Genomic DNA, 15,000 nt, shown 5'->3' on the forward strand with positions numbered 1-15,000 from the left:
CATAATGCTATTCTAATGCCCTAGTGAGGGTAGTAGACTTGAAATTACAAAACGTAGTGATTTACGACTGAGACAAACAAAATTGCATCCTCGAATCAAGGAAATCTGCCGTAGTTGCTGGGCACAAGGTTTTCATTAAAGTGATTCAATTAGTCAATTATGTACTTTATTTTGTACTCAATACTTAATAAAAGAGTTACCGGTAGATTTTTTTTGTATTAAATAATTGTGATAAAATATTAAAAATAAAGCTTTTTTTCCAGTCACCAATGGGACATACATTTTTCTCGAAAGTTATAGTGGGGCCTGGAGGAAAATAGGTTAGCTAACACTGCTCTAGCTACTTCAAATGAATCATTAGTTAATAACTCCAGCGTAGTCTCACAACTTGTCTTTTGATAGAAATAAATCAACGATTTCTTTTGAAACGTTGCTTTCATTATCTTTGCTTTTGATTAAAATATTTCAGCAAGGTTAGGATCAGATAACACACAACCGGAATCTATCAGCAATTAATTATGGGGTAAATAATTCAGAATTCATAACAGATGTTTCAACATGGAACATTTATATGTCTACAAATGACAATTCGTAACGGGAGTTTCAACATAACGTTTATTTAAAGCAGTGGTTCTCAACCATTTTTTGCCCATGGACCCTTTTGATACCTATTTCACTCTATTGGAACCCCACAAAACCATTCAATGTTTAAATATTATTAGGAATTATATAAAAAAATTGTTGAAATATTTTGTGTATTGTAGAAGTATAACCAATTTGATTGCTCATAAATTTTAACAACAAAATCGTATTTGGACCCCCAACCGAAGGCTCATATGAACCCCGGGTGAGAACCACTGTTCTAAAGTCTCGTTGAATTACCACATGTTAAGGAGCATTTTTGACTAATTAATTTGTAGTCATTACGGTCTTCTCGGCCGCCATCTACTGACTGTCCAGCAACTATTTTGATATATTTACGTGGAGAATTGGCAGAGTCGGTAGAATATCGGACCAATTGCTTCTTGGTAATTTTTTTTCTATTACTTGTTTCAGTCACTAGACTGCGGCCATGCTGGGGCACTGCCTTGAAGAAATTTTAGTCGTATGAATCGACGTCAGTACTTAATTTTGTTAAGCCTGGTACTTATTCTGTCGATCTCTTTTGCTGAACCGCTTATTTACGGACACGTAAACATACCAACACCGACTGTCAAACGGTGGTGAGAGGACAGCCCCCCCCCCACATATATATATATATATATATATATATATATATATATACACAACGGACTTCTTTCAGTTTCCATCTACCAAATCCACTCACAAGGTTTTAGTTGACCCGAGGCCATAGTAGAAGACACTTGCCCAATGTGCCACGCAGTGAGACTGAACTCGGAACCATGTTGTTGGGAAGCAAACTTCCTACTACACATTCACATACTTAAACGGTGAATCTTGAAGCATATGAAGGTGTAAAGAATAGCGAGTAAATAATCGGTTATATTTACACGCTTTTATATTTAGCTTTATCTGCTTCAAGATTCACCGCCCGCTCCAAAATGAATTATTCCATGTTCTCGAAGTGTCTATATTCTTATGGCGACAACAATGCGCGCGCGCGTACGTGCGTGTGAGAGAGAGAGAGAGAAAGAGAGAAAGAGAAAGAGAAGAGAGAGAGAGAGAGAGAGAAAGAGAGAAAGAGAAAGAGAAGAGAGAGAGAGAGAGAGAGAGAGAGAGAGAGAGGCGGAAGGGAAGTTTATTCAAACTAACAGTTTCTTATTTCCCTATAAAACTAGTGACGTCACAGTTGTCGTGAAGAAGACATCAGTAATAAGAGGATTATTATTTTTATCTAGTACTAATAATAAATAACATTCACATAGATAACTTGATATTTCGGGTCCTCACTCCTTACATGTGTCGTCACGCAGTCAATCAAAACGGTCTCGTGACCAGCGGCATTCATTTTAATCAGCTGATATTTCAAGCTTATGCCGTCCATTCACTTCACCAGACGTGACAAGAGTTCAACTCCTGGCAGAATCGTTAGCACGCCGGGCGAAATGCTTAGCGGTATTTCGTCTGCCGTTACGTTCTGAGTTCAAATTCCGCCGAGGTCGACTTTGCCTTTCATCCTTTCGGGGTCGATAAATTAAGTACCAGTTACGCACTGGGGTCGATGTAATCGACTCAATCCGTTCGTTTGTCCTTGTTTGTTCCCTCTATGTTTAGCCCCTTGCGGGCAATAATGAAATGAGTTCAACTCCTGTCTTGCTGATGTCTGATGCGATGGGTGGCATAAGCTTGAAATATAGATCGATTACAATGAAATGTTATTTAGTTGAAGTATAGTAAAGAAAAAGGAAAAGAAAAGAAAAAGAAAGTAAAAAAAACATAATTTTTGTATTGTAGGTAGCTTCTACTCAGATTTCACAATAGATTTTCTCACCCTACCTAAGTATCGGTACAATTACGTCTTTCGGGAGCGCCGAGAAAATAATAGCGTTTCACAGGTGACCAACAACAATAGCAACAGTAACACCAATCGCAGAAACAACAACAACAACGACGACGACGACGACGACGATGGCGATGACGACGATGGCGACGACGACGACGACGACGACGATGACGACGATGGCGACGACGACGACGACAATGACGGAGGCGGCAACAACCACAACAATAAGAAAAATAAACTATTAAAAAAAAAAGCAGTAGTGACGAAATAGCAACAACAAAAATAACAACAGCAGCAACAAAAACAAAAACAAAAAACACAACTTCCACAACAACAAAGCCAACAACAGCAATAATAATAACAATAGTGTCATCAACACTACCACCACCACCACCACCAACAACAACAACAACAACAACAACAACAACAACAACAACAATCCCGCAACAACAGGGAGAAGAAGAAATGAATTTTGAACGACATGAATCACTAACTGTGCTGAGTGACGTATGCTTATGACTGTTTTTGAGACACAGAGCGTAGTCTGAGGGTTATTCTCACCAATATGTGCTGACCAGAAAATATATCCGCGGATTTAAATTACCAAGCGACTGTCGTTACATGGTCAGCCTCGACGAAGACATTTCTAGGCTTGTTTCAACGCTGTCTAAATCCCTGTATTCCCCTGTCTAGGAGACGTGAGTTCGAAATCTCTCTCCCACTCTCACTTTCTATTCCGCTCTCTTCCTCTCCTCCTCTCTCTCTCACTCTCTCTCCTCTTTCTCTCTCTCCCCATGCTCCTGATCGATGGGGGTGGGGGTCATCACAGGATTGCGATCTCACAGGCGTCATCGTGCGTAAAGGGTTAGGGTAGACTCCCGACGGTCATGAATGAATATGGGATTGCACCTAGAAAGTTCCCCTCCGTGGTACACATCCGGGCAAGATTGTTTATGGAAGATTAGCAGTCGCCCATGGATACCAAGCCCCCGCTCTCCATGCCACTGATGTTTTCGAAGGAAAAGGCAAAGGCCAGGTAAAGGCCAGGCAAAGGTCAGTACAGTGACTAGCTCAAGAACACAACACACAGCCCGGTCCGGGAATCGAACTCACTACCGCATGATTGTAAATCCGACCTTCTAACCACTAAACCATGTGCCCTTATGTGAAGAACTTCTGATTTGGCATCCACGATAGTGTACAGCTCCAGGATAGCTCTGTGGTCTTCACACATCATTAAGATCTACATGTTTACGCAGACCTCCTATATGTCATTTCTTGTTCTCACGACACTGAAAACCTGCTCGCACTGTAGCGCAAAAGTTATGACAAACCAGGGGCCAATGTCCGAACGTATAACCCTGTCCGGGATCTTTATATTACAATGACTCATATATTACAGTATTAGTCTGCGAGCGAGTGTGTGGCGCGTCAGATCGGCCTGTCGTCTTACCCGAACTTCAATGCCAAAAAAAAAAAACAGGCAATATTACTATATGATGTAAGGTAGCGAGCTGGCAAAATCGTTAGCACGCCGAGCAAATACTTACCGGCATTTTGTCCGTCTTTACGTCCTGAGTTCAAATTCCGCTGAGGTGGGCTTTGCCTTTCATCCTCTTGGGTTTGTTAAACTGAGAACCAGCTGAGTACAGCTTACCCCTTTCTCTGAACTTGCTGGGCTTGTGACAAAATTATCATATGACTTACCTCCGTCGATGGAAACCACGCATTCCCACACATAATGATGTGTGGAAATGCTAGAGCGTTCTTTAATTGCTTCTGTGAAAGCACCCTAAAAGCTCCATCACTTAACGACAGACAGAACTTTTTCATTTACATTTTCTTTTGGGGTCGAAATCTTAACAAAGCTATTTCGTCATTTGTGTTACAAAAGGTTTTTCATTAACTCCAGCTCCTACATTTATATTTCAAACATACTAAGTATAACGTTAAAACACGTAGGGATGGACAAGACAATTAAAAACAAAGGGACGGGTAAGGAGGATTAAAAAAACAGAAAATATAGGAAAATTTGACTGGGGACTGTTGGTGCTGTCACTTTCGGAATAAGAGAGGGAGAGAGTGAGAGGGAGAGAGTGAGAGGGATAGATGGGGAGAAAGTGAGGAGGTTTACTAAGAAAGTGAAGTGAAGGTGAAAATTCCCTTTAAGGGGAGAGAACCGGTTCAGGGTTTATAATTATCATTATTATCATTATTATGAGAGGTCTTTTTCCTATGAGTGAGAGAGCATATGAAATAATATTTCCATATAATCCAGTGTTCTAGTAGTTGTAGATAGCATCATTTCACCCTTCTTATGGACTCCTCAGTATAATATAACTCGAGATCATGAATTTAGTTGGTTTATGTTCATATAAAATCTTTAGCAATTATATAGGGTCGATTTTCATTGTTTTTTCTTACTGTCTTAACAGTAGAGGAGAGACGAAGAAAGAGGGATAGGAAGAGGGAAAATCTCTTACGTATTTAGGTTTTCGTTCTGAGAGTTTTAGAAGAACCTTGTATTATTCCTACCTCGCTTTTTTTCTCCTTCCAGTACTTATTTTACAAAACACAGAATTGTAAAAAGATATTATTCAAAGAAAGAAGCACAAATTGAGCGACCCATCCATTCACAGCTGAAAACTCATTTTGTAGATCGGATCAATTCATCCTACGAATGTAACCGCATGTCACTCGTTGTATTGAAACCGGGTGCATTTTACAACCATCGGAAATATAGCTTTTCTTCAACAGCCACAATGGGGTACAGCTCCTAGCGCACATAACAATTTTTGTTTTTTTGGTAAATACCGTGTTAAAAAGCATTTGACTTTCTGAGTATTCCTGTATTATACAGGGTTGTATCAACAATGTGGTCTTCACCAAAGTTCTATTTTCCTTTGTTTTATTTCTTTACTTGTATCAGTCATCGGACTGCGGCCATGCTGGGGTGCCACTTTGAAGGGCTTAGTCGAACAAATCGGTTTCAGTACATATTTCAAAAGTGTGTCACTTAAAACAGCTCAGTTACGGATGTAAACAAACAATACCAATTGGGAATGGCGGTGGTGGTGGTGGTGGTGGTGGTGGTGGTGATGGGCAAGCACGAAGACATACACATACATGCACACATATATACATAAACAACGGGCTTTCACACAGTTTTCGTCCACCCAATTCCCTCACAAGGCATTTGTTGGCCCGGGACATTTGCCCAAGGTAGCGCGCAGCGGGGCTGAACCCGAAATCACGTGGCTGCAAAGCGAGCTTCTTAACAACACAGTCCTGCCTGGCATGTCTTTTGTAAATGAGCTCAGAATCTTTTTTCTAATACATTGTCATTATTCCAACTGTGTAAAAGCCCTGCATAAATCGCATAATCTCTCGTTCTCTCACTGAGAAGTGAGGTCGCTTACTGCCATTTGTACACCATTTTTCCTCGCTCGTGGCTCTTTCCTATTTTCTCTTTTCCTTTCCCTGACCTCTGCAACAGTCGGTCACTTACTTTTAGGTTCTATCCCCCATCTATTCCCCACCTTGAAAGTGGATGTGATTGACTAATTGGACGGGTGGCCTCGGCACCTTCTGCTTCTGAAATAGAATACGAGTTGACCTTCTCCACCATTTCCGGAGCTTTGACTGGCGGTACTATTGGAACGACTACTGCATGTATGCATACATGTACGTATATATGTATGTATGTATGTATGTATGTATGTATGTATGTATGTATGTATGTATGTATGAATGTATGTATGTTCTCTTTCTTTCTTTAATTTAGACTAAATTTTGACCGACCACCTACTTAGTAGCAAGATTGTGAAGGAAAATCTCTTGTTTTAATCCTCATCTTTTAAATTTTAAGACGGTCTTGCAGATTTTTATAGACCCATATGTCGTGATCATTTGTTGCACGTGAATTAAGGATTTGCATTCTCTCTCAAGATCCCAAGTTCAGCCATACTTCGCTCCAGACGGGTTGGTACGTATCCTGTTGTTCCAATAATAACAATAGGTATGAAACTGAAAGTATATCTTGGGCACGAGATTTGCAAATTCCTTGTCAATGGTCAATAGATGTCCTCTTTCTCTTGCATTTTTCTAATCACATTCGTGTATTATGTATGTATGTATGTATGTATGTATGTATGTATGTATGTATGTATGTATGTCTGCATGTATGTATGTATGTATGCACGTATGTACGCATGTATTTATGTATGTATGTAAGCGAAAAAAGAAAGATAACTCTCAATGAAAAATTCTATGATGAAATAAAAGCATGCGGTAAGCTCTTTGGACACCTGATGCAAGAGGCACACATCATTACCACATCTGTGAAAAAGAGTGTAGCTCACTAGCAAGGCTGAAAAGACACAGCCATGGTACTGAGGTTTTAGAAAAGCGATTGTATTGCTCGAAATCGAGTCATAGCTATCATGTATGTATATATCTATGGATGTGTGTGTATGTGTACCTTTGTAGATAGGTAGTTAGGTAGATGCTTACCTTCTATGTGTTCATGTGTATGCGAGTGTGTGGTAGAACTGAATAGCTGTAGATTTTCTCAGAGGTGTTAGGGCAGGTGCAAAGGAAGAATTCAAAACTTATCAGAAAGTGTAAATGTTTTGGAACGTATAACTGCTGAAGTGCAAAAAGTCATTTGAATATTTCTTACGCGACATCAAAATTCTAAAGATTCTTGGGAAGTAAAAGCCAAAAGTTAAAATGATAAAATCTACACTACTACACTGATAGAAATAATAATTTTTATAAGAACATATTTCAGTCAGATAGTTTTCGAAAACTTTTTCAATCTAGTTTAATGACGAAAGTTTGTAGAGATATTAAATATTCTACAGCAGGTGTAGCTGTATAATACAACTAGAAAATTTCAGTTTTAATATTGATGTCTTTACACTTACTAGCATCCCAGTCCGTTCTAATACTTTCTCCCAAGTCTCTTGATATTCTCTAGTTTTCAAATCCTTCCTAATACTTGCTTTCTCTTAAGTTTGTCTTAATGCTCGTTAATTTTCAGTCAGTTTTATCAGATTAGGATTGCAAAAGTATGGAATGTCCGAGACAGAGTCAGAATTATATGGAATATAATTCTTCCAGTCAACGTGAAATGGGGTTTCTTTAAAGCAGTCGTTGAATCGGTACATTTTTTTATAGCTCTTTAACATAGACACTAAACAGAGACTTTAAAAGAAGCTTGACGGTACATACACGAGAATGCTTCGTGCAGTCATCAATCTTTCTTAGCAGTAACTCCCTACAAAGCAGCAACTGTTTTGCAGTCTTCCTTACCATCGAAATCAACTATCTCTAGCGGTCGAGCGTCCATCACTGATAAGATCAAGGAATGTCGAAGTCACCTGATCTGATGGTCTTGGTGCAAAAGGTGGCGGGAATTTATCTCCCTGCTAGCGATATAAAGAAGAGTGCATTTTGCACCCAAAGCCAATATGAGAACTTCTCTCGTGGTAACAACAGCAGTAAAGTTTGTTCTAACAGAACATCCACGTTTAAGTGAGGATAGATATTACCTTTCGGTATTAACACTACCTCTGTTCCCAATAAATACTGTAGTCAGAGAAAGAACACGTTATGCTGGACTGCTGCAGAACCAACAATGAAATATACAGTGATCTCCTTCTCTGGTAACTCGCGCATGGACATATATAGCTATCGGCAAACCAAGAAGAGCATATATCAATCAACCTTTAGAAGACACTAGATTTCAAGCTGAGGATACGAATACTGCTGTGGGAGACTGGGACATCTGGCATGGAAGAGTTGTATTGGTTCGGGCACGTTGTCTGACCGGGTACATAAATAGATTTGTCGGTTGCGACTTTCGTGTCTGTCCAAATACTTATTCGCCTTCCAGTTTCTCGTAATGCGCAGTGTTTTCTAAGTTTATCCTAATACTAGTTACCTTCCGAGTGTGTCTTAGTACATGCTAGTTTACGGGTTTATCTTAATAATACTTGCTAACTTTGTAGTCTATCATTAATTTTCCAAGTCTTTTTTAAAACTTGGTAAGCTTGAAATTTATCTTAATATTTGCTTGCTTCCGAATCTTCTATGGTTTGAAACGGAGAAACGTTTGGCTTTATTTTTTTTATTTCTGTTTCAGAATATATTATGTTTGAAAACAAAGAGATAGGGTTAGTCAAGACTGTTTGATATAATTGCTGATCGTTTAATCTTCGCCAAACTGTTGTTACAGGAAACAGTCATTTATACACAGCTGGCAGCTCACACTTTCGCTACTCATAGGTTTCCACTCTTGACATTCGATCAGGCGCAATGTATATAGTTTTCATTATATTTGGCCTGAACGGACTTAGAGCCGGAAATTCTAAATAGAGACGGGACGAAGCAGAAGCTGCAGATGAATAAGTATTTTACTATACAATAAGTAGTGAATATTTGCCACTTCTTAGTTACGAAAAATAAAACAAAAAGAAAACAAACAAACCCAAAATGAGTGTGTACACACACACACACACACACACACACACACACATGTATATCTATCTATCTATCTATCTATCTATCTATCTATCTATCTATCTATCTATCCGTCTGTCTGTCTGTCTGTCTGTCTGTCTGTCTATATATATATATATATATATGTATATATATATATATATATATATATATATATATATATATATATATATATATATATATATATATATATATATATATATATATAGTGAGGGCGCATGGCCTGATGTTTAAGGTGTGGTACTCACGACTGAAAGATCATGGTTTCCATTCCAGGACCGCGTGGAGTGTTGTGTTCTTCACTAAAATACTTCATCGCATGCTGCTCTGCAATCATTTCGACACTTAGCATGTGGTACGCCGTGTATCTGGTGTAGGTATGTCGTGTAGCTAATGTATCGCATAAACATTTGATCATTTGAGCAGCTTTCGAGCTATAAATAGCAGAACCGTCTTTGTATGCTCTCTTCCCCCGAACTCGCCCCGCCGTCTCCCGCCTCCCTTTTCCCCCCTCACGTACCACCCCATCACCTTACCTCTGCAACGCACCATTCTCCGAGCTTTCCGGCGACTCCAGTCCGACCCCTCCACTTCACACATCTTCCCTAACCGACCCCTCCCCTCCTTCAAACGAACCCACAATCTACGAGACCTCTTGGTCCACAGCTTCTTTCCCAGCCCAGCCTCCCAGCCCGGCTCGTTCCCCTGTTCCCGCCCACGCCACATACCACCACACACCACTGCACCATACCACACAACACACCACCACGCACATACCAGCGCTGACCAATTCCCAGCCCCACACTTTCACACCTACACATACACACAGACACACGTCAAGATCACCAGCCCTCTTTCACACGCACATACGAACTCTCTTACACACACGAACGCGCACCTTCGTTTTGGGATCACTACTATTTCATTATCTCCCCTTCTTCCTAGCTCTCCTGTGAGACCCTTCTGTCCAGCATTTGCCATGATAGATCGCTAGCCACTACACATTCTTTTTTTCTCTCTTTGTTTCTCTCCTTGTTTCTTTCTGTGTTCCTTTCTGTGGAAGAGCGTAGGCTCGAAACGTTAAAGACTTTTTCACTTCCCGAGCGTTATACTAATACATCTGTTTGTTTTCTACACCACCTGTCTTCGTCTTTAGTTTTTTGTTGTAAATTCTCCCCATATATATATATATATATATAATCGATTAAGTAAAACAGTTAAGAAATGAAGCGGGCAAATATCAGCATGACCACCCAAACTCAAGATCTTTAGCAAAATACCACTTTATATATGAGTGTACATGATGTGCCCCAGACTGCAAATTGATGCAACACAATGTGATACACACCATCTCACTCATAGGGGACAGTTGCAGGATGGGTCGAAACGAACGTGGTACACAATAAAGAATAATACTAAATCTATCTTCTGTTTTACTTAATCGATTATTATCTCAACTAACACTACGGAATTCCTGAAGGAGATCCAACGGAAATATACCCCAACTGCAGATGACACCAGATAGCCCAAATTGTGCTTGTGTTTTACTCTACACATCAACACACTAACTGACATATATTCATTAGTTCAAAGATTGGAAGTGCGTCATTCATTTGAGCTTGTTCAACATTGCCAGACAGTGAAAAAATAATTTTAATGATGTCGTAAGACGTTCGAGGAAGACAGTATACAAAGGAAGACACCTGAGCATGGTCAAACAAAAATAGGATGCAGCACCACAACAACGCCCTGGCTTTCGTGTTACTCCTTGTCCACGACTTTTTTGCAAAGTACTAGATTTATCGCTAGTTTTGTTTCCGGATTTATCACAAGTTTTGTTTCCAAAGTTAAAATTCAACGTGAAAAGTGACTGATTTCAGACGATAGAAAAGATTGGAGAAAATTCGCTCAGAGAACAGAACATATTACAGGATGTGTTCCAGAAAGTGAAAAAATTCAGGAGCGGTACATTGATAGTGGAAAATATTATTTTCAAAGAGAAAAATTTGACTTAGTTGTGAATTAAAGCAATATTTTTTGTAAAAAGTTTTCTTTTTTAATAAATCTCCTCTCTCTCTGTCTCTCTCTCACCACACACACACACACACACTCTCACACGCACACACACACTCACTCACTCACTCACTCACTCACTCACTCACTCACTCACTCACTCACGCACACACATACACACATATATATATATATATATATATATATATATATATATATATATATACATATATACATACATGCATATATATATATATATATATATATATATATACATGCACACACACACACACACACACACACACATATACAGGCACAGGCGCGGCTGTATGGTAAGAAATTTGCCTTGCACCTACATGGTTCCAAGTTTAGTCCCTCTGCATGACACCTTGAGCAGAGCAAGCCTTGTTAGTTGATTTAGTTGAAGGAAACTGAAAGAAATATCCGTCGTATATATATATATATATATATATATATATAACGTGTGTGTTTGTGTGCGTGTGTCTTCCGTCACTGCCTGACAACCAGTGTTGCTTTTTCACGTCCCCGTCAGTTAGTTCGGCATAAGAGTGATAGAATAAGTACCAGGCTTTAAAAAATATGTATTGATCAACCTAACTGCTATGATAGCAAATACTTGCTCAAGATGTCATGCAATGAGATAGAATTCGGAAACACGTGATTGTGAAATAAACTTCTATACGTCACTACTATGCCTGCCTGCATCCAACGTAGTGACGCAAAAGAAGTAGCTGTGGATTACACACATACAGTGGGTTGTACACTTTTAGAATTGATGACGTCTCAGAGAGAGATCTGGTAGATTAGTATTCTAGTTCAAAATCTGAATAAATAAATAAATGAATAAATAAATGAAAACAAAAAAAATTTGTAGAGGTAGAGTATATGTCCATGTTATTGGCAACCATCAAAGTCTGTTAAGATGGACATGGTCCATGTCTCTTTTGAACAACTTCAAGTTTGATAGCTGATTAAACATGAGCAGAGAGTGAATTCTACGTTTGAGGAGGAATAATTGGGCATAGTGGCTGAGGCCACTAGAGTCTAGTCAGTAGTTCGCAACCGTGGTCCTTATGACCTTTGGGAGCCCATATAATATTTTGTTGTTAAAATTTATGAGCAATAAAATTGGTTATACTTCTACTATACATTTTTTAAAATACAATTCCTTATAATATTTAATTATAATAATACAAGAGGATTTTAATTATATACATCGAATAGCTATGGAGGTCTTGTAGAGTAAAATAGCAATCAAAGGGAGTCCATAGGCAAAAAATGATTGAGAACGACTGGGCTAAACACTACATTAGTGACTCTCAACCAGGCTCCATAGAGACCTTGGGGTCCAGATAAGATTTGGTAGCTGAAACCTATGTGCAATAAATTACTGATATTTCTGCAATACACAAAATATGAAAATGTTTTCATACTATTCCTAATAATATTTAATCATAAAAATTTGATTGAAGTTTTTAGATATCGAATGGCTATGAGGGTTCCCCACACCGTACCCCACTCCGAGTAAAATTAAAAATCAAAGGATTCCAAAGGCAAAAAATGGCTGAGAACCATTATACTATGTGGTTGATAGGAAGAGGAAAGAAGAACAAATCGGGAGTGCAAAAATGTTGACAACACAACTCTAGCCACCTCCGGGGACCAAACTTCGTTGTAGTAGTGGCGATAAAGACACTGAAATGAGGAGGAGAGAACAAGTCGATGAGCCAGATGTTGGAAATGTGCTTGTAGGCAACTGTATACTAGCCAGACACAGCGTCTTGTTTAGAAAGTCATCTTGAATGTCTATGTATGTAGCAGCAGTACTGTTCTATCTAATAGAGTAGTGTGCCATCCCTCTCCATGTCGTTATGAATCTCCTACATTAATGTAGGAGATCCATTCTCTGTGTAGTGATAGATGCTCAGATTTGGGGCATATCACCCACACATCTTGTCGTTTTAAATTCCTTCGCCACTTTTGCTTATTGTTTTCATGTTGTGACTCTTTACCAAGATTCAACCTTTCTTAAATGGAAATGTAGTCGATACTCCGTAGGATTTGTAAAATGAAACAATCAAACTTACACGATCTTCTGAAACAGGAAGTTGGATAACCATGACAGGCAAACACACGTAATTTTCCTTATATAGAGATTTAATAATCAATGAACAACACGTGCTTAGCTTTCATTGGTTAATTTATATTTAATACTATAAATGATACAAAATGCGCACGCGTTTGTTTGCGTATGTGAGTGCGTGTGCACGCGTGTGTATAAATACGTACATACACACATTCATACAATGATATGCATGCATACACACATACATTCATACATACATCAATATATACGAAGCATTAGAGTGTGAGAGTTAGAGTGAGAAGTGGAATAGTAAAAGACAGAGAGTGAACAAGAAAGTCGGAGATAGAAATACAGAGAAAGAAAGCGAGAGAGAGAGAGAGAGAGTCAGAAAGAGAGAGAGAGAGTCAGAGAGATAGAGAGGAAAAGAAAATAGAAAGGGAAAGAGGGAGAGGGAGAGAGAGAGAGAGGGGATGGGTGGGGATATAAAGGAAATGACTTGAATTAATCTCTCCGCCAGAGAGTTAACTTAAATAGAAGCAAAAAAAAAAAAACTTAAATGATTCAGTTCTATTTTCCTTCTCTCACCTTCTGTTCTTTTACTCACCTGTTGTCTACTTCTTATCTTCCTTTCAACTTCTCTTCAGCTTTTCCTCTGCTGTCGTCTGACATATTCCTGGGTGTTTTTTTAAATCTTTTAATATCTTTTTTAATATCATTTTTTTAATATCTTTTCTCGTTTTCTTCAAATATCATCTGCATTTCCTCGTGTCTTCTTTTCTCTCTTTTCGTCTCAGTTTCCTTTCTCTCTCCTCGTTCATCGTCTTTCTTTCTTCCGTTCTTCCAATGTTCATCTTTCTTTTCTTTTTCCTCGCATTCTTGTCTGCTTTTGCATTTCTTTTCTATTTTTTTTTCTTTTGTCACCTTTCTTTCTATTCGTCTTACTTTCTCCTACCTTTTTATTAATTCATTCATGCATTCACTTTTTACTTTCTATCAGTCTCTCTTTCTTTCTTTCTTTCTTTCTTTCTTTCTTTCTTTCTTTCTTTCTTTCTTAAATCCTTTCTTTTCTTTCTTTCTTTCTTCCTTTCTTCTTTTCTTTCTTACTTTCATTCAATCATTCATTCTATCATTCATTCGACTTTCCTCTCCTCCATTCATTCATTCATTCATTCATTCATTCATTCATTCATTCTCCCCTTCTTCATTTCTTTCACTCATTCTTTCTTTCTATTTTTCTTTCTTTCTATTTTTCTTTCTTTCTATTTTTCTTTCTTCCTTTCATTATTTCTTTCTTCCTTTCATTATTTCTTTCTTCCTTCCTTTCGCTAACAGGCTGATTGTTCCTGCTGTTCAACATAAACCTATAAATCTGTAATGTACAGATGGCTTCCTCATTCAGCGCATATATCGGACACATTTAGTTGCTGGTAATTCATTGCCAGGAGAATTGGCCTAGAACAGCTAATGTAGATCAAATCATTCTGGAAACTGTCCTTAATCGACAACCAGAATATTCCCCAGAAGAGATTATTCTCGTCGATACATAGAATCATTTCTAAGCCATCGACGCTCATATTTCCCCTGATTTACAACAGAATACAGTAGTTGGACTTTCCACTCATCATAGTGTCCAACTGATAGAGTTCAGAGAACACCCAGCAACATTTCAGATGTCAAACGCCCATCCTCGGTTTATATATGTCTCAAGACTGCAGCTCAATTAAAGAGAAGATCAGCAGAATGACGTGACTCACGAATAACGACCAGACTTGTTCACTGTCGTCGTCAAAATCGCTGCAGACGTGTCAGTTTCAGCTTGTGTATCATCAGTCACGATATTCCAGATACGTCATGAACGACTACTGACAGCAGATGGTTCTCCTGTCGACCT

At 38.6% G+C, this 15,000-nt stretch overlaps 1 long non-coding RNA gene across 1 annotated transcript in view; it reads right to left on the reverse strand.

Moving 5' to 3' along the window:
* The window catches only part of LOC149136187 (uncharacterized), a 100,015-nt gene extending 86,875 nt beyond the window's left edge, over positions 1-13,140 (reverse strand). The window contains exon 1 of the long non-coding RNA XR_016241627.1: positions 13,111-13,140. This is a non-coding gene — a long non-coding RNA (uncharacterized LOC149136187). The remainder of the gene's footprint in view (positions 1-13,110) is intronic.
* Positions 13,141-15,000: the final 1,860 nt, after the last annotated feature.

The sequence above is a fragment of the Octopus bimaculoides genome, chromosome 4 (assembly GCF_046866305.1).
Source record: "Octopus bimaculoides isolate indiv1 chromosome 4, ASM4686630v1, whole genome shotgun sequence".
In the NCBI taxonomy this organism is placed as follows: domain Eukaryota; kingdom Metazoa; phylum Mollusca; class Cephalopoda; order Octopoda; family Octopodidae; genus Octopus; species Octopus bimaculoides.